The following is a 20,685-nucleotide window of genomic DNA, read 5'->3' on the forward strand; positions in this document are numbered from 1 at the left end:
GAATAATCATAACCTATCAGGTTGCTGTAAGGACGGCATCAAAGTACTATGCATACACAGGGACCCTAATGTCACTAGCCCTGTTTGAGTGTTCTGTAACTGAACATGTTGTATCTCAGGGTGAAGGGAAGTGTGCCAGCCAGCAGGTGCATAGGGACAATGGGGCAAGGAGGGATGAATGTCCTTGGGCTATGGGGATGGGGGGGCACCAAGGTGTACCCCGGGATTAACCTCACCACCTCACTCTATTGTCCGCATTTCTTCCCCCCGTTCTTGCAGCTGTGGCATCCCGCCACTCACACTGTCACCTTGTTCTTCCCCACTCGCCACACTCCCTCCCCTCTGCCACAGAGGCCAGGTGCACAGGCATGCGCTGGGAAGGAAAGCGCAGTGGCCCCCTCACCCTCTCCAGCCCACAAAGCACTGGCTTCACACCAGCTGGATGCAGGAGAAGACCTGGTCTTGTGTTAGCAAGCATGCATTGTCCCCTTTGCTAAGCAGGGTCCACCCTGGTGTCCATCTGTATGGGAGACTACATGCATGAGCACTGTAAGATATTCCCCCTCAGGGGATGGGGGCACTGTGGGAAAAGCACCTGCATACTTGCATGCAGAAGGTTCCAGGTTCTCTCCCTGGTATCGCTAAGATAGGGCTGAGAGAGAGACTCCTGCCTGCAACCTTGGAGAAGCTGCTGCCAGTCTGTGTAGACAATGCTGAGCTAGATGGACCTATGGTCTGACTCAGTAGAAGGCAGCTTCCTAGGTCCCTCTGTGTGCTGAAAAGGGCAAGGGGGGCTGCCACACTTTCCTTCCCAGTACACACCTGCATATCTGGTCTCCACAGCTGTGGAAGAAAGAATCAAGGCATCAAACAAATGGGAGAAATGCCACCACTGGGGGAGGGGAGAGAAGTGCCAGCAGCAGGTGGGGGAGAAACGTGGTAGCAGTTCCCTGGACTACCACCCAGCCTGCTATGTCTCTGCCAGTTAGCCACTCCTCCTGGCACAACACACTCCATGTCCACATCACTGATCTCCCCACATTCAGCTTGTGGCTGCAGAGGCAAGCCCTGAACTCAGGCAAAGTTTATCCTGTCATTGGTCAACCCAACTGCCCAGTGTTCCAAATCACAGGGAGAAACTCTCCCTGGATTCAGTGCTTGCATCTACAGACACATGCTGAGTGTAGGCAGAGCAGAGGACAGAGCTATTACTAGCTGGCACACTCCCCTTTACCCTGTACCTGGATACAACATACCATTTTGGGGATGCCTAAGCTACCTCGCAGGGTTGTTGTAATGATAAAATGGGGATGACTGCATCTGAGCTCCTTGAAGGAAAGATGGGCTAAACATGTAGTAATGGATTTTCTAGCACCTCTGACATCCGGCTCTCCCGATGGTGTAATGAAATGTCAAAGCACCTACTTAGCTTTCATCTAGCTTTCATTGTAGTATTTCGTCTCTCTTTCTGGTACGTCAATCATGTATGACAGGTCAGCCAAAAGCAGGGAATTGCCTCCCCAGCTACTTTGCAAGCCTGATCTTATTGCCATGGATACTGCTGCTGACTGCAGTCGTTCTGCCACTATGGCCAGATTTTCTCACAGGTGCAGATCTTTATGCATATAATAGAATAGAATTTAATTTTCAGGCAGATGCTGTTTACAGAAAACGATTGTGAAGAGTCTGTCTTTGCTTAGGGTTACGCTTTAGCAATGCTGTCTCCGATCTTCTTGTAATTACTTTATATTGTCTAATTTTTATTTAAGTCTGCTGTTGGATCATTCTTTCAAACTGCAGCATGCAGAATTCTTGGAGGGATGCCCATTCTCTTATCTACTTCCATCTCTTTCTCTGTTGCTGTGGAGAAATGTTTGAGAGTCAAATTGCTTGGTTAATATCTGCTGTCTTTCTTTAATGAAAGGATGGCCTTTAATGATCTTGATAAGGCCAGTGCTGATAAGGAGCATATAGATGCTTGCAACCTTCTGACATTTGCACAGTTATTAGCCGTACAAAATAATTTGAATATAGGAATCAATATACTTTGAGTAGCATTTCACCTGGATTGATCCACCTAACTAACAATCTATTGGATGAACCAATGAAATGCAACAACCTGTTCAGGGAAAAGGGGGTGGGGGGAGAGAAGAATGTAACATGTAACAAATCTACAAAGGCAACCATTGTCAAGTTCAGATGCATACAAGCACATATTACTTTTATGCATCTTATAGGGGGATATAGAAATGTGACAGACAGATAGACAGAAAGAATTTGGAGAAACAGCCCCATTTCAGTGAATAAAGGGGTAAAAAAAACCTCAAGCTACCCAGAAGAGCAGTAGTGGGATCAGCCTCGATCCCAGCACTTCACACGAGTAGCCCTACCCAGGTAAGGCTGCCCAAGGCTGGGTGTGGCTGCTTGTGTATTATTATGGTTCAGGGGTGGCCAGCCTAACAAGCTCGGGGGGGGGGGGCACTGAACAAGAGGCAGTTGCCTCCAACTCCTGGCAGCTCCATTGCTCTTCTCTCTTCATTCATCCCTGCATCTTGTTCAGCGCCCCTCCCCAGCTCATTAGGACCGACAGCTCCTGCTGTGGTTCCGTATAATCTGGAACTTAGTCGTACAAAACAACAAGGTAGTGGTCCTGAACAGTGGTGCACCCAGGTGTTTGGGAGCCCGGACCTGAAGGGCTTCGGAGTGCGCCCCCCATCACAATGGGGGGGGGGGGAGGAAAAAGTCCCCGCTTTTGCAGTGTAAAAAAAAATGCTGCTGCCTGGCAGTGGCACTAGCTCTGGGGAGGGGGGGCAAGGGGGGAGAGTTCCCCTTTAACGAGATCTTTACCCAGGGGGAGGGGGAAATGGGGCACAGCGGTGGTGGTTGCAGGTAGCGAGGTGAAGAGGGGAGAGTTACCCTGTTACCAACCAGAATGGGAGGAGGCGACCTTCCAGCTCCACTCCCTCCTCCCAAGTGAATGGACGGCCTCTCGCCTCTCTGCTGAGCATGCCGATTCCGGCCTTCCTGCATGTGGAGGAAGCAGAGAGGCCCATCCAGTCATTTGGTAGGAGGGAGTGGAGCTGGAAGGAGGTTGCCACCTCCCATCCCGGACAGTAACAGAGGAACTCTCCCACCCTCCCTGCAACTGCCACCACCGCACCCCATCCCACCCTCCCTGGGTAAAGATCACGCTAAAGGGGAACACTCTCCTCCTCATTCCCCCCACCCTCCCTGCAGGTAGTGCTGCTGCATCACAGCCACGGGGTTTTTTTAAAGGCATGCTGGAGTGGTGCCGGTGTAGGGGCAGCAGCAGGGTGGCATTGAGTGGTTGCAGGAAGCCCCCTCGGACCTTTTGATGCCCCTCCAGTGCTAGGAGGCCATGGGCCAGCACCCCATGGCTCGGGGGTAAGAGCACCTCTGGTCCTGAATGACTGAGAACTCTTTCCGGGATTTGGAATGTGCTATATGCCTCAAAGTTTAGGGGAGTTTGAAACAGTTTGAATCTGTGCAAAAGGAGAGGTGAGCTAATCAGCCGCCCACATGATTGCCGGCTCCGTGATGGAGTTGGAGGGGGCTGGGGAGCTCGGGGGCTGTGCGGCCCCCAGAAGCTTCAGTATGCCCTGCACGAGTGCGCAGGGCATACTGGGGAGACCCCTGGAGCTAGGAGGCAGCTTTTCGCCTCCCCTCCTGGGGTCTACTCATGAGTAACCACAGCACGGAGCTGTGCCACGGCTACTCACGATTTTTAAAACCAGGTTTATGGAGCCATCGCTCCACAAACCTGGTTTTAGGGGAGGGGTACTTAGGCGGGTTACCCGCCTAGGAACCACCAGGCTCGCAGCCGAGCCCAGTGGTTCACATGATGGGGTGAAATCGGGGTAGCCTCCGCTAGTCCGATTTCACCCCAATGTGTGAATAGCTTCCTTATATGCCCAGTGAACAAAGACAGTAGATTAGTTATGATTTCCACACTCCTAGTAGTGCTTAAGAGACAGCAACCAAAAAGCAAAGGCTGAAACATTTTAGCCTGCCTCGCACATCATTAGTGAAATCTCTCAGGTTGGCTCAGATTCCAGAATCTTTCTTACTAGGGAGATGATGAGCAGCATGAAGCAGAAGGCACAGCTTGATGTTCTAACTCCACACAGCTCTTGCAATGCCAACCGTTTGAGAGAAATCCTGATTTGACTTGACAGCTGGATAAATATGATGGGAAGTCTCTGAGGGAGAATAAAGTCCAACCTGATCCATTTTTAGCCTACGTTCTAGAAGGCTTGTGAGAGCATTCAGCATTCCGTGTGCGTCTGTCCATGTGCCTGTGTTCGTCCATGTGTCCATCTCTGTGTGTGTCCCCCCATATCAACTTTGCAATGCCTGGACCAATATGAACCAAATTTAGGGACACATAGGGACACCTCAATGGCATAGTTTGTGATGATGTCACCCACTCCATTTCAACATGGCAGATGTATGAACATTTGAGGAGCACGTGGGCTAACTTGTGGATTGTCTAACTGATTTGAAACAAATTTGGTACAGCTATAGTGAGTGACACACAGAGACACCTCAATGGTGTGGTTTGTGATGATGTCATCCACACAAATGTAAGATGGCAGACACATGAACATTTGAGGTGCAATTGGGCTAACTGGTTAACTACCTAACTGATTTGAACCAAATTTACTACAGGTGTAGGGACACATAGGGATGGCTCAAGGGTATAGTTTGTAATGATGTCATCCACACTGATTCAAGATGCTGGACCCATGAATGTTTGAGGTGGAAGTGGGAATCGATTTGGACCAAATTTGGTACATTTGTAGGGACACATAGGAATACCTCAAATACCTAGTTTGTGATGATGTAATCCATCCCAATTGAAGTTGGCAGATGCATGAACATTTGAGGCACACACAGGCTAATTTGTGAACTGTCTAACCAATCTAGACCAAATTTAGTCCAGTTGTAGGGAAGTTAAAGTAGGCATCAAAACATAACATGACACCTTCTTGCCTAGTGATGACAAAACCGAAAAGAAAAAAACACCAGACATTCTGCTCAACTAATATTCAGTGTTTGACAGGCTGTTTATTCCAACAAAACCCAAAGTATGCATAAATCAGAATAAAGGTGATTTTCATGAAAGAACCAGCTGCATTACAAAATTTCTACTTTTTAGTTTATATAAGTGACAGGAATAATTTTTGTTTTGTTTTTAGATGTGGAGGGTTTTCCTTATCAACCATTTGCCATTTGAGAGTTTGGTTTAACATGAATGGATCTGCAGGTAGATATAAATGTAATCTTAAAAGTAATAATGTTTTATTTCCGTCATCCTTGAAAGACTTGTAACCCACACAATATTTTCTGTATGCTAGATAAAATAACAACGGGAGACTTTCTTGGTTCCCTGGGCTAAATGCTGATTCAGACACTACTAAATTGCTGCATGCAAAATGGTCTGCTGACAGTAGGATGACATGTCCACGTGGAGAAAGAAATATTGTTCTTCCCCTTTCCCCATAATGTCTAGTTAAAGTCACTGCATGACATGATCTTGTCAACATGCTGTGACTGTCCTTTTCCCCGCGTCACTGACTGTCTCTACTGGGAGACATGAAATTTGCAGCACAATGACATCATGTCACACAAGTTTCACTAGACATTACAAGTGCACCCTGAACTAGTCATTCCTCACAATGCTAGAGTTCTGATGGGTGCATAGCATTCCCCTGCCTGTACAGACTTCCTCATTCACATCAGTAGGACAGCTGTATATGCACACAAAGTGTATCAATTGCTCTGCACACAGAGCTGGATTACACTCCTAGAGTCGGCTTAATATGTCATTTTTACATGCTGAAGTATTGAGATTTCTTCAAGTAATTGCACACTGTGGACCAATTCATAAGCTACTGGACAGGTGTGGCTATCACTTCTGTATAGGTGGATCCCATTCTACTCCAGTAATTTCTGAATTACAGGATTATGTTGAACAGACAGATCATGTGGGAGGCTCCTTCCTGGAGGCCACGCCTACCTGGAGACCAACAGTGGAAATGTGGGGACTTCTTGTATGAGCTGCCTTTGCCATGTAATTCTGCTATTCAACTATTACTAAATCAGTAGGTAATCCAGCCATGAACATAAGAAAAGCCCTTCTGGATCGCACCACCTGCCTAGTCCATCACTGTTTCCCACAGTGGCCTACCAGATGCCCTGGAAGCCACACAAAACCAGGAGGTGAAAGCATGCCCCCTCTTCTGCTGTTGCTTCCCTGAAACTGGTTTCTGAAGGCATCTTGCCTGTGCCTCTGAACACGGAGGTAGCCTAAAGCTGAAAAACTGAAAAAGGACCTGGTTGGGTTCAACCTAATGCACAAGTGGCATCGGAACTAGGGCCTAAGGGGGAAATTTTGATTGGATAAAAACTTCCAAGAGCTTTTAGCTGGATCCTAACTATTTAAAATCTTCTCCTACTAGGGTGGGACCACACCTTTGAAGCTGGAGGACATCAGTATATGGCCATGCTGACAGGATATGCAAATTTATAGTAAGTGTTTATGCCATCTTTTTTATTATTTACGAGAAGTGTTATGAGGATATTCAATATATTTATATAAGCATAGAACAGCTAGCATGTTGATACATCATGTCAATACATCTGAGTATAAATACTATCTGCATGGCTGGATTGCTGTATATCTGCTCTTATTTATTATATATTTATTTATTATTAATTATTTAAAAATTTATACCACCCTTCCAAAAGGCTCGGGGCAGTTTACATTAAAACACCATTAAAATCAATTAACAAAACAAAAATTATAAACTACATAAAATAAAAATTAACAATTAAAACATCATAAAACACCAATTAAATAGCCAAAACAGTTTAAAAACAAGTTTTTAAAAGCTGAGAAAGCTTGGTTAAAGAGATGCATTTTCAGTAGTTTCTTAAAAATTGCCAGAGATGGGGAGGATCGTATCTCAGCAGGGAGCGCATTCCACAATCTTGGAGCAGCAGCTGAGAAGGCCCGTCTCTGTGTAGCCACCGAACAAGTTGGTGGCAATTGGAGACGGACCTCCTCAGATGACCTCAATGGGCGGTGGGGCTTGTACTGAAGAAGACGTTCTCCTACATAACCAGGGCCCAAGCCGTTTAGGGCTTTGTAAGTTATAACTAGCACTTTGTATTTTGCCCGGAAACCTATTGGCAGCCAGTGTAGGTAGCTCCATCAACAGAGAAAAAACGTGGTCTCTCCGAGATGACCCAGAGACCAACCTGGCTGCCGCATTCTGAACCAACTGAAGTTTCCGGACTATGTACAAAGGCAGCCCCACGTAGAGTGCATTACAGAAGTTCAGTCTTGAGGTTACCAACAAATGTACCACTGTTTTGAGGTCATTGATCTCGAGAAATGGGCGCAGCTGGCGTATCAGCCGGAGCTGATAGAAAGCACCCCTGGCCACCGCTTCAACCTGAGAAACCAGAGAGAGGTGTGAATCCAGAAGTAGTCCCCGACTGTGAACCTGTTCCTTTTGGAGAAGTGTGACCCCCATCTAGAACAGGCAGATCAAAATCGTCTCTAGAGTTCTGACCTTGCACAATAAGTACCTCTGTCTTATCTGGATTCAGCTTCAGTTTATTCTCCCTCATCCAGCCCATTACTGCTTCCAGACAGGCATTTAGGGAGGATATGTCAACTCCTGAAGAGATTGACATGGAGAAATAGATCTGGGTGTCAACAGCGTACTGGTAACACCCAGCTCCAAATCCCCTGATGATCTCTCCCAGAGGTTACATGTAGATGTTAAAAAGCATTGGAGAAAGTATGGAGCCTTGAGGAACACCATACTTAAGCTCAGATTTTGAAGAGCAACAATCCCCAATCGACACCATCTGAAATCTGTCCGAGAGGTAGGAGCGGAACCACTGTAGAACAGTGCCTCCTGCCCCAAACATTCTCAGACGTTCCAGAAGGATACTATGGTCGATAGTATCGAAAGCTGCCGAGAGATCCAAAAGTCACACTTCCTCTGTCAATTCCCAATTGGAGATCATCCATCAGGCCAACCAAGGCAGTCTCCACCCCATATCCCTCCTGAAAGCCAGTTTGAAATGGGTCTAGATAATCAGTTTCCTCCAAGACCGCCTGGAGCTGAGAGGCCACCACCCTCTCATTCATCTTGCCCAACCATGGGAGATTGGAAACAGGCCTATAATTGCTCAACTCTGAGGGGTCTAATGCAGACTTCTTTAGAAGTGATCTGATAATTGCCTCCTTAAGACAAGGAGGCATCCTGCCCTCCCTTAGAGAGGCATTTATAATTTCCACCAGGCCAACTACAACAGTCTCCCTGCTAGATTGAACAAGCCATGTTAGACAAGGGTCAAGAGAACAGGTGGTAGGCCTCATCACCCCAAGCAGCTTGTCCACATCCTCAGGAGTCACAAACTGAAACTGATCCAGTCGAATCACATAAGAGGAATAGTTGGACACCTCCAGTTCAAACATCAAATTAATGGTGGAGTCTCCATCTAAGTTGGCCCGAATCCAAGAGATTTTATCTGCGAAAAACTCTTTAAACACATCACAGCTGGTAACTGATGATTCCAAATTCTGGTTCAAGGGAGGGGGCGCAGATACTAGTCCCCTCACAACCCTGAACAACTCCTCTGGACATGAACTCACAGAGGCAATACAGGCAGAAAAGAACCGCTTCTTTGCCACACGTATTGCCTGAGCATAGATCTTTAGATTTGCTCCATGTTGTAATCTGTCAGATTCGAGTCGAAGCTTTCTCCACTTGCGCTCCAGTCACCTACCTTGCCGCTTCAGCCCCCGTAGATCTTCCGTATACCAAGGGGCCAATTTTGAAGCGGGTCGGAGGGGACGCTTAGGACCAATCATGTCTACTGCCCTGGTGAGCAAGTTGTTCCAATTCTCAACCAGGGCATCAACAGGATCACCAGCAGAGTCAACATTGAATCCCTCCAAGGCTTCTTGGAATCCCACCGGATCAAATAACCTCTTCGGGCGGACCATTCTAATAGGCCCCTCGCCTCTGCGGAGGTGGGAAGTGGTTGTAAGTCCAACCTTAACCAGATGGTGATCCGTCCATGACAATGGTGATATCACAGGGGTCCCCAACCAAGGAACACCAACCTGATCAGAATAAAAGACCAAATCAAGTGTGTGACCTGCCATATGTGTCGGTCCAGAGTCCGCTTGGGATAGGCCTATAGTTGTCATGGCCGCTATGAACTTCTGAGCTGCCCCGGAAAAGTTGGTCCCAAAACGAACATTGAAGTCCCCCAGTACCAGAAGTCTGTGAGACTCCAACACAAGTTCCGCGACCAAGTCTGTGAGCTCAGTAAGGGACTCTGTTGGGCAGCGGGGTGATCAGTACACCAACAGAAGTCCCAATCTATCCCTGGTCCCCAAACTTAAGTACACACATTCAATATGGTCTGATAACCTAACAGGGATCCTGGTAAGGGAGATGTTATCCTTATAGACCACAGCCACTTCACCTCCCCACCCTCATCCCCTCACCTGCTCCTCTACAGAATACCCTGGAGGAAGAAGCTGGGACCAGACTGGGCCACCAGCCTCCTCCAACCAAGTCTCAGTGATGCACATCAGGTCGGCCCCTTCATCCATGATCAAATCATGGATGAGTTCAGATTTATTTTGGACCGACCTGGCATTGCAAAGGAGCAAGGTAAGGCTACGTGGGTTACTGGCAGTAAAGAGCTGAGAGGGCAGCTGGAAGGGAAGACGGCTATTAAATTTCTGGCTCCCCTTCCCTTGAAATGGCCTGCTGACCTGCCAACACTACTTCTTTTATTCCCCACCACCACCGGAATAGCTGCCCAGCATTCCACGAAGGCGCCCCCTGTCTCCCCATCTCCAGACAAACCTAAACACATTACAACTACTTCAACCAAGTCTCAATAACAAAGCTGGCACACATACTACAACTCCTCTTCAAACAGCCAGCTAAAAATGGTATAGCCCAGCTCTCAGGCCGGCCCCCTTTGGCAGCTGCCCCCCTGCAGGCTTGCTGCACTGCCTATGGCAGCCCCCTTCCTTATAAAGCTTCCAGGGCCCTTCCTCTCACAAAGGACTCTGAGCAAGGCTGTCGTAATCAATCAGTGCCCGCAGGTAATGTTAGTTCAGGCACTTAGAGGAAAGAAGGTTCCCAATCAGTCAGCAGTGTTGTGCTGGTCTGAGTTGTCCTGGCCAGCAGACCAAGAGTGGAGGAGGCAGCTGAGAGTCTCCACGCTGTCCAGCAAAGGAGGCTAGATGATAAACAGCCAAAAGCTCACCTCCTCTGATCTTCTGCAGATACCAGGGGTGTAACTACCATTAGGCAAGGGGAGGCAGTCATCTTGGGGCCCCACTGCCTCAAGGGGCCCCCCAGAGGCACACCACATGACTCCCCGCCCACCCGTGTTGCACCCCCTATGAATTATGTTGCGTCTCTTGGAGATCGGCAGGAGCAGAGAGTAAAAGAAACTCAATTCAATGTGAACTAAGTATTCACCGTATTCATAATGGGGATGTGAGTGTGAGTACACTATATATTGTGAAATGCGTTTGTGTGTGTGTATCAGCGGGGGCCCCATCTTAAAATCTTGTCTCTGGGCCCACTCCAACCTTGCTACGCCCCTGTCAGATATTGTCTGTGGCAGCCCCCTTCCTTATAAAGCCTCCAGGGTCCTTCCTCTCACGAAGGACTCTGGGCAAGGCTGATGTAATCAATCAGTGCCTGCAGGAGATGTTGGTTCAGGCACTTGGAGGAAGGAAGGTTCCCAATCAGTCAGCAGTGCTGTGCTGGTCTGAGTTGTCCCAGCCAGCAGACCAAGAGTGGGGGAGGCAGCTGAGATTCTCCACGCCATCCAGCAAAGGATACTAGATGATAAACAACCAAAAGCTCACCTCCTCTGATCTTCTGCCCATTATCATGTGCATTTTACCTTTTAATATTTTGTATACTATGTTATGCATCTGGGGAGAGAGGAAGAGTAGACTTGCTTGTAAATGAAGTTGTGTTAAAAACTTAGAAGGTATAAACATGCATGCTTGCTATTGGTGCTATGGGATGATAATGGTAGTTTATGTATTAGTATCAGTGGTATTCTTCACTAGTGGCATTTATGTATTGAGAGAGTGTAGTATCTCTTTACAGAGATAGTTTTAAATCTTAGTAATTGCAAACTAAACACCTGGCTCCATATGAGAGCATAACTGCTGCTTGGGGACTACAAGTATTCCTATAATAGTACTACTGAGGAAGGCCTACTATAGGCCGAAATGCATTTGGAGAAAAAAGGAAGGATATTCCCTATATATGGACTGCAGTGGATGTCAGTGCCCCAGAAAGGACTGTGTACAATTCTGGTCATCACATCTAAAAAAGGACACTGTAGAACTGGAAAAGGTACAGAGAGAGCAACCAAGATGATCAGGGGCCTAGAGCACCTTTCTTATGACGCAAGGCTTCACCACCTGTGGCTATTTAGTTTAGAAAAAAGATGACTGCAGGGAGACATGATAGAGGTCTATAAAATCATGCATGGAGTGGAGAAAGTGGATGGAGATAATTCTTTTCCCTCTCACATAACCCTAGAACCAGGGGTCATCCCATGAAATTGATTGCTGGGAAATTTAGGACCAACAAACACAAGTATTTTTTCACACAACATATAATCAGCTTGTAGAATTCTATGCCATAAGATGTGGTGACAGCCAACAACCTGAATGGCTTTAAGAGGGGCAGGCCCACAGGGCAACAGGGCATATTCCTGTGCACCCCTGTGCCCTGCCGCACTCAGCAGCAGTGAATACTTGCCCCCTTAATTACTCATTCTGCTCAAAACCCAGTGCCTTCCCCACATACATTCTACCACCCTATCAGTGCCTCCAGTCCTGCCCTGAAGAGGGGTTTGGATAACTTCATGGAGCAGGGGTCTATCAATGGCTACTAGTCGGAGGGCTATAGGCCACCTCCAGCCTCAGAGGCAGGATACCTCTGACTACCAGTTGCAGAGGAGTAATAGCAGGAGAGAGGACATTAACTCCTGCCTGTAGGCTTCCAGAAGCTTTTGGTGGGCCACTGTGTGAAACAGAATGCTGGACTAGATGGGCCTTGGGCCTGATCCATCAGGGCTGTTCTTATGTTCTAATTTGAATTTTATATGATCATCTGATTTAAGGACAACTGGTCTTCAAACTTTCCAGTAACTAGATTTATGTAGGACTGACCCATGAGTCATGATATTTTTTGTATCTTCATTTGGGGGGTCTTGGCAGCAAGGCTGTTTGGGGGGGGGGGTGTTGGAATTTATTACATATTATAATATAATATATTATATATTATATTTTCATTATTTACAACATTGATAGTTTTTTTTACCTTCCATGCTTACTATTTTTACTTAAGTATCTAGGTGGTTAGACAGTGGTGAGTTCTTTGGGGATTTCTGGTTGCCTATAGCTATCAGGACCAGTAGCAATCAATAGACTTATCCTCCATGAATTTATCTAAGCCCTGCTTAAAGCCATCCAAGTTTTATGTGGCAGAGAACTCTAGAGATTAACTCTGCACTGTGAAAATAAGGAAATGGGGGAAGAGCACCACTCACATAAACATGGATCAGGCCTGTGAATGTGGGTGGGGGGAGTGTATGTATTTTGACACTTCAGCTTCTGAGGGGGGTTGTGTGTATGTGTGTGTGTGTTTGTTTTTGTTTCTGTTTTGTCCTTATGCAGATCTTATTTTGAGATACAAATGAGATTCAGGTACACAAAACTAGATTCTCCATGACAGTATGTTTGGTTGGACAGTTTATAACTTCAGTATGTTCTAGAGATTATTCACATGTGGCACTCCAATAATGTTAACAAGTAATTCCTCCCAGTGCATATACCCTAATTACCTTCAGCAGTTTGATCTTGCCAAAAATTGTGACTTTTCCTGGTAGAAATCCAAGACTTGTTTTATTTTTGGAGACTGAAAATGCAACTGCAGAAGGAGATTCACTCATCACACTTATTTCCTAGAGGTCTACTTGTTCATCAGAGGTTCTTTTATACATACCCAATGAAATTAAAACCAGTATCCAAAATCTTCCCCATAGCCTGAGATGATTCAGTCATATATAGCTGCTGTCTCATCATATTTGTATATAGTAGTAGCAGCCCGTCCAGGCAGAGCGGGGGTGGGGTGAGCAGTAAACAAGCCTCAGGTGCAGCTCATTTCCACTCACCAACCTTTGTCCCAGCTGCCTCATTCTGCCTCTCCTCCCACGCCACTGTGTTAACCCCAGGCGCACGTGGGCGGCTCATTTGCCCATTGCCCCAACCCAAGTGAATGAGCAGCCTGCACGTCTGGGATTACCACGATGGCAGGGGAGGTGAAGCAGAATGAGGCAGCCAGAGCAGGGAGAAGTGAATGGGAATCAGCTGCATCTGAGGCTTGTTTACCCCCACCCCCTGCTCCACCCATACAAATCATTACTGGCATAGAGATGTCAAATATGCATTTCTCCCTTACATTCAAGTTGATCAAAGTTCACTGAATTATATCACCTGTTCTCATTTATAAAATGCTGCCATAGATACAAGAGGTCGGGGAGATGGAGTGAGATGAAACAATAGTTGGACTTGAGACTATGTGGACTAAAACATTCAAAAGCCTAGAACAACCTGTTTTTGAAAGCACAAATTCCAAAAGCTTCACACAAACACATCCCTGCTATCACATGTCTCCCTTTAACCTAAAGGCCACTGAGGAAGGAAAAAAAAAATCCTGCCAGAGATTTTGAAGTGAGGTTTGGGCTTATCTCACAGCAGTTCTTAAAAATGATAAACAAGTCTCCAGCTGCCATCCTTTATCACTTACTGAAGATTTAGTTGCCTGGCATATGGGGAAAGCATCATTAAAGGGCTATGCTTACACATACACACTGCAGACAATTCTTCACACTCTTGATCAACTACAGGTAGTTTGGCTCTGCAGCTTTATTTTGAGTGCATAGGCACATTAACACTTCCATAGCCTAAAGCAAAAGACATTCTTTGGTTCATTTCTCAAAGATTCTCAACAAAGAGTCACAAACCATCCAGAATTCCTATACTGCCCAGACGGGTCAGATGGGGTGGTATAGAAATATAATGAACAAAATGTCCAGTGGGCCCTGCCATGCATGGATGGAGGCCTTTGGGCCACCAACAACATTGTCTGCATGTACCCCACACCAGAGGCCTCTGAGCATATGTAGTGAGGTCCCTAGAACAGCATGCAATTTCATCATCATGTTCAATGATGTGTTGGAGGACTTAGAAATGTGCATGGGGGCTTAACAACATGAACTCAGGCCTTGTCAGAAGTTTCCAACAGCTTCCATGAAGTCTTGTTCAGTTCAGACCCAATTCTACCCTGACCCAAACATCAAAATTCAGTGTACATTCTGGTTGGTGGGAAATTCAGAATGCCGCTTCCTGCCTCCGCGCCTGAGCAGTGTGGCGGGGGGTGGGGTTGTGCACCCAGCCTGAGAAGCAGGCATGGAGGCTGCCAACTTGGCCCCCTCCACATGACCAGGGTCTGGCCAATCAGGAGAGGGGGCGGGGGAAGAGCTAGCCCAGCAGCTTCCATCTTCGTCAGTCTCTTGGCTGCCCGGCTGTCCGATGGCCCAAGATGACGTTGGTCTGGTCCAACTTGCTCCCGAGGACATGTTGGAGGGGCCAGGGGGCCCCCCTGTGCTTCAACAGGGCATGTAAGAAAGTAAATGAGGTGGTTGGGAGAGTGATCACCGCCTTAGGTGGGGCAGTAATACAGCACCCTGACATACGGGTGCAGGACGTAGCCCTGTACGTGGGGGCGGGCGGAGTGCATCTCTCTGACCAGGGGAATGAAGTGTTCATCCAGGACTTGCAGTGTAGTCTTCAGGAAGTGCTAGCAGGGTGGGGGAAGTGGGGCTAAACAGAGGTTTGCCCCACTTCTGTGGCAGGAGAGTGCGGGTGTTGGGTAGGTAGATTCAAGGATCAGTGTTTGGCTGGAGGGCCAGTTTGGGTGAAGGGTGGTCAAGGAACAACCTTTCAGGGCTTCGATGGCCCGTAGGGCTGGGAATGGGCCCCCACATGAGGGGTGGGCACGACTCACTGGCTCAGAGCTTTGATAGCTTGGGTTGGGGGGGGTGTTGGACCACCACCATCCCACTCAGTGGGGGAAACCCCACGGTGAGAGGAGATCAGGACCTGGAGCCTGACCAAATCAGGACCTGGCCCTTTGCCCTGGTGTGGGGTGTCCTTTACTAGGAAGGGCCACCACACAAGAGGAGTACCCACACTCTGATTAGTTGGGACCTCCTTGCAAGTGCTGTTATCTCTGTACAATAATAAAGTGGCCCTTATTTATTCCAACTAAGCGTGTCCTGTCTTCATTGGGGCCTGCGGGTGCAAGTATCCTTTCCAGGGGTTTTGTTGTTTTGTGAGCTCCCATCCCGATGCTCTGAAGACAAACATATGAACTGCAATTGAGTGTATTCTTCCCACATGACAGGTGCCTCCATAGATAGTCCTCTCTCTCCTCCCTTGAATAAGCTAGGAATACTACTACAACCATTTACACATTATATGCCTGCTGCACACACACGACATTAATCTCTATGAATACTGAAACGTACCATTTCTTTTTTAAAAAAATAAAGACAAATGCACATCTAAGGCATGTACATAAATGGAATTCATTACTCTTTTGTCTCCACTTCCTTGGCAGGGATTACCAAGCCTGGTCTTTAGAAATTGCTTGATTCACTTCCACAGGTAAACAGATTCATGATTTTCAAATACTTATGATGATGAGAGTAACGTAATGATCTAAACAAATAAGCATTTGTGCTACCAAAGCAGCTAATTTCGTTGAATATTTCATGCAATATTAGTATTAGGATTACTTGTTCCTTCTTATCAAGGAAATATGAATACCAAGAGAAAGCAGGTATAGTGCTGAGCTGGAAATAGAGCAAAAAAGATTCAGCCCCCCCCCATCTCTTCAACACACACACACACACACACACACACACACTTCAAAGTCAAGCCTGAAACTGCCTTCTGCATGAATCTCATCAAAAGCTATAAAATCCGCTCTGAACAGCCTCTCAACTATATTGTCTGAGTGCCAATTCCATAGAATAAGGTCATAAATAAAGGCACGTTTCTTTGGACAAAGTCCCATTGATGTCCCTTAGCCTCAGTGATGGGCCCAGTTCTTTGGGCGTGCTTCCTAGAGACACTCATCAAAGGTTATTTTTAGAAAACAGTCTAAACCATTTTTACTTAAGGAAAACCAACTAAAAAAGTGACTGAGCAAAAGGCCTTAGAAAATCCAAAGTCGGCATCAGAATTCCATTTGTACTTTGGAAGGGACCATTATTTCACCAGATGGGCCAATATTTTAAATCTCCCATAGGAGCAATCATGATCTGGAAGAATAAGGAAATACTTTTGGATATGGAAAGGGAGCATTAAATAAAATGACAGGCTATGAAATCTGGGGTCCTGGGGACACTTGAAAGAAATGATCCTCAAGGAAGAATAAGAACAGACAGCTGAAAGATGGAGACCAACCCAGAAGGGTACAATTATGTCCATGTTTTATGGAATGTTAGTGACAAGAAAGAAGTAATGAAAAGTTCTTTGTATTTTGTGGCTTGAGAGCTGTGTTGGAATGGGATTATGTTCTCCTTGAAAAGGTTATAGAGAAAATCTGGTGTTGATCTTCAATCTGCGTCTCCTTTGAAGCCTGATAGCAATAGCAATAGCAATAGCAATAGCACTTACATTTATATACCGCTCTATAGCCGGAGCTCTCTAAGCGGTTTACAATGATTTTAGCATAGATCTCTTAGCTCTAGTTAACACTGCCACGAATCAAATGCACCCTTACAAAGGTGCACACCACACACACAAAATAAAAATGGCCAAAGAAGCCCATCCAATGAGTATGGAAACAGGTTTCTTTTTTAATTCATCAGCTCTATTTCTGCACAAAAAGCTGTTATTGTCAATGGCCCAGAATCTAGCAGGGCTCAACAAGCAGTGCTTCTGCATACAGGCCTGCTCAACTTAGGCCCCCCAGCTGTTTAGGGACTAGAACTCCCATAATTGCCAATAGCCAGGGATTATGGGAGTTAGCTGCCAACATCTGCAGGAGGGCTGGAGTTGAGCAGCCCTGAGCACCGAAGAGATGAGCATCTGACAGCTCATACACTTCTAAGGCAAGAAGTAGTAAGGAAAGGGCACCAGGCTTATAGTCCAACCACCCTTTCTCCTTCTCTGCTTAACAGCTCTGCTCATATCAAAGTCCAGGAATGGCTCTGCAAACACAGCCATGGGCATCCTAAGGCATTGCTGGTTACTTTGCCAGTCTGATTAAATCCTGTAAACAATAATAACAGCAACAACACGTATAGCTTATTTGAGCAAATCATTAAGAAAATTGCCTGCTTTTCCATTCTTTTTAAATAACTAGAATTGCAGTAAATAGGACCACTTGAAATACAAATTAATATTGGCATTTGCAAACTCTTGATGATCTCTATGTGGTGTTTTCCAGCTTGCCTTTGCACTTGTAGTATTAGTAATGGTGTCAGTCAGTTTAAATCTCATGTCATCTTTTGGTCGTCCAGTGGTTTAGGGGATTTTGCTTGGTAAATGTTGATGAAATTTTTACTTACATAGCTCTCAAAATCAGGAAGGGCTTCAGGAAGAGATCCAGATGATTCAAATTAGCTAAATTAAAAGGAGTTGTAAGTCCATTTTTGTTCAGTTCAATTGCTTTTTACAATGCAGCAGGTAATTTGCGAGTCCCAGTAAATAGAACAAATGCTTCTGTTAGGTTAGGTTTATGGAGATTGCTCCCATCAAACAAATATAGCTCTTCAGAGATGGGAGCTTCTTAGGTATGGAAATCTGTTCTTAATGCTAAAATGTTTGCTGCGAGAAAACCTTTCTCTTCTAGTCTTCAAGATCAAAGTTCTTCTCTGGAAAATCAGCAAATACTCCTTTCAGTAAGTGGCATAAGTGCCACTGTGGTGAACACATCTTCTTGGAAGTCTGGCTCATTGATCTACCAAGTGCTTAAGCAGGCATTCAGCTCCATGCAGTGCACCCTCAGGCTCACTCTGTGAGAGGAGAGTGAGCCAAAAGTAGACAGAAGAATCTGCTGTGTCTTGCTAGTCTAGTGAGCTGTTGGGACAAATCGGAGAAGACAGCATGCAGCCCTTCAGGGATGAATTTCTACATGACTGCAATGTCTGGGAGCAGATGACAATATGACTGCACATAGCACTGAAAGTGGCACCATCTCTGCTGTTCCTAACACAGCCTGAAAAGTAGCTGTTGCACAACTTCATGATCAGGATCTTTGTAAGAAATTCAAAAGCAAGCAGCCACATGAGTAGCTAGATATCTTTGAACTCACATCTTAAGGCAGGGTGCACATTCCGAACTGCTTTGCTTCAACTTGTGCTAACTCCACATCTTAGACTGCTGATGTGAATTGAAGAGTAGAGACAGCAATGGTATCTGGTGGGGCAAGACTCTTTGGGACGTGACAAACACAACAGTTTTCCAGTTCATGGAAATAATTTTGGATTCTTTAGTCAAATTGTGACACAAGAGCATTTGGGAGGAAATCAACCTCGCATTTTAATGCTCCTGTGCACCAGTTAAGTGGGCTAAATGGTTAAGGCAGGGGTTCTCTCCCTTGGGTCCCCAGATGTTGAACCGCAACTCTCACCATTCCCAGCTACAATGGCCATTGCAGTCCAACAACATCTGGGGACCCAAGAGAGAGAACCTTTGAGTTAAGGAAGACACTTACCCTTCCCGAAATATGTCCCTGAGGGTCGAGCAGCCCTGAGGGTTGTGCTACAGAAGTGGGGAAGCCTCTGACTGCATTAAGAGCCATCTCCCACTGAGTCCTCACTTTATTAGGATGTCAGCTACTGCCTGTATCTTTGCCTCTTTGGGATGCCTTGTTTGTTTTTTCTTTCTTCATGTGGGTTGCTAGAGTTGTCATTCTTCAGGACTCAACTCCTTCCCCAAAGTCACCAGAAATTAAATTTCCAGGAGGATAATTGGATGCACCGTGTCTCTAGAGCACTTGCTTGTAAATGGGTACACAATATTAAGGTACTATCCAGTGCACAGCATATAGCAGGTGGAATCTAGACCACAACAATGTGTACTTGTGGGTGGGGTATGTGGGCAGGAATCCTTAGTATGAGAATTAGCTTTTACTAGTGTATCCCTATTTTCATCTGAGAAACATTGGACGGTATAGACTTGGCTCATCTGCTTTGGTAGCCTGGTATAGTGTGCTCTGAATGCATTTTACTACCTGCTTTCCATTTGTTACATGTTTGTAGTTAGAATTATAAACCATGCCTCCCAGGTTGTTTGGCCATAATCCCATACACATTCACAGGCAGTACCCTATTTTTATCAGTGAAATGTTGGAGGGTGTGTGATGAGGATCACTTTTGCAGTCATTTGGACAGGGTGCTCCACTGAACTAACAAAGTTGACAGTTTCATTTCCTGTATGTGTGATATGAACTTGGCACTGAGTCAACCAAACAGCACAGCACTTGGAAGAAAACTCTGGTGCAAGGTGCGAGTTAATTGTAATATTGCAAAGGGCAATGAAGGTCTGTTAATTAGAGGGACAGGAAAATATAGAGCACAATAATTTAAATATAGTCTGACTATACTGTTCTATGAGCACAGATCACCATAGCTGAGAGTGGCATTTATACAGAATTATCATGTATATAGAATAATTATTGTTATTACTGCAGTAGTTGCTGACATCTTCAGAAATAAGAAAAAAAGTGGCCTGCTGAGGTATGCTGAAATATAATCCCTTTTCATTCTGCTATGGACAAAACTCACCATGCATTAGAAGACACACACTGATTTCTATTAGTATTTTTAACTCCTGCTATCACCATCATAATTGAGGAGATATTTTGAAATGGAAATGTCTGACACTCTATATTTTATATTTTGAATAGATCTTTTACAATTTTACAATTTGGCAGTGTTTCCCATCCTCCCAGTTGATGATGTTGGAGATCTGTCCCCTCTTTTTAAAAAGAGGTCTTTGAATTAAGAATGACTTAATTCTGCTGACTCCCCACTACTGACTCCTCCTTTCTTCTGCTCAAGACCGGGTGCGGCATCCAAGCTCAGAATTTCTCCCTAATCTCTTCAGTGATAGAAATCAACACACACACTCCATTTGTGTTTTACAGGTCCATTTATGCCTGACAGGCCCAGGACTCAGCCATGAAGCTCCTCTTAGGAGGAGGAGGAGGAATCTTAGAAGGCTTCAGAGCCTGAGATTCATGAGAACCTCATCCTAGGCCATCTCAGGAAGTAGTAACTAGAGAAAATCTAGAGACAGAATAATTCCCAGAAACAGAACACCATCTATCACCAGTCCCTGGGATGTTCTCCCTGCTTGTTTCCTCAAAGTTCATTGAGTCTCCTCATCCTCACTGATGAGATGATGAGATCCTCATCCTCATCCCCATCCGAATTCATGATTCAGGGCCACAGAATCACTGCTTTAACTGTGATTTCCCTGGGAGGTAGAACATGAGCCAC

At 45.8% G+C, this 20,685-nt stretch overlaps 1 long non-coding RNA gene across 2 annotated transcripts in view; it reads left to right on the forward strand.

Annotated features, from left to right (window-relative positions):
* LOC128341552 (uncharacterized) overlaps positions 1-20,685 on the forward strand; it is a 79,604-nt gene that overhangs the window by 16,060 nt on the left and 42,859 nt on the right. For both annotated transcript variants that reach the window (XR_008314444.1, XR_008314445.1), the window contains exons 2-4: positions 5,220-5,287; positions 6,483-6,552; positions 15,789-15,835. This is a non-coding gene — a long non-coding RNA (uncharacterized LOC128341552). The remainder of the gene's footprint in view (positions 1-5,219; positions 5,288-6,482; positions 6,553-15,788; positions 15,836-20,685) is intronic.

Source organism: Hemicordylus capensis, chromosome 2 (assembly GCF_027244095.1).
Source record: "Hemicordylus capensis ecotype Gifberg chromosome 2, rHemCap1.1.pri, whole genome shotgun sequence".
In the NCBI taxonomy this organism is placed as follows: domain Eukaryota; kingdom Metazoa; phylum Chordata; class Lepidosauria; order Squamata; family Cordylidae; genus Hemicordylus; species Hemicordylus capensis.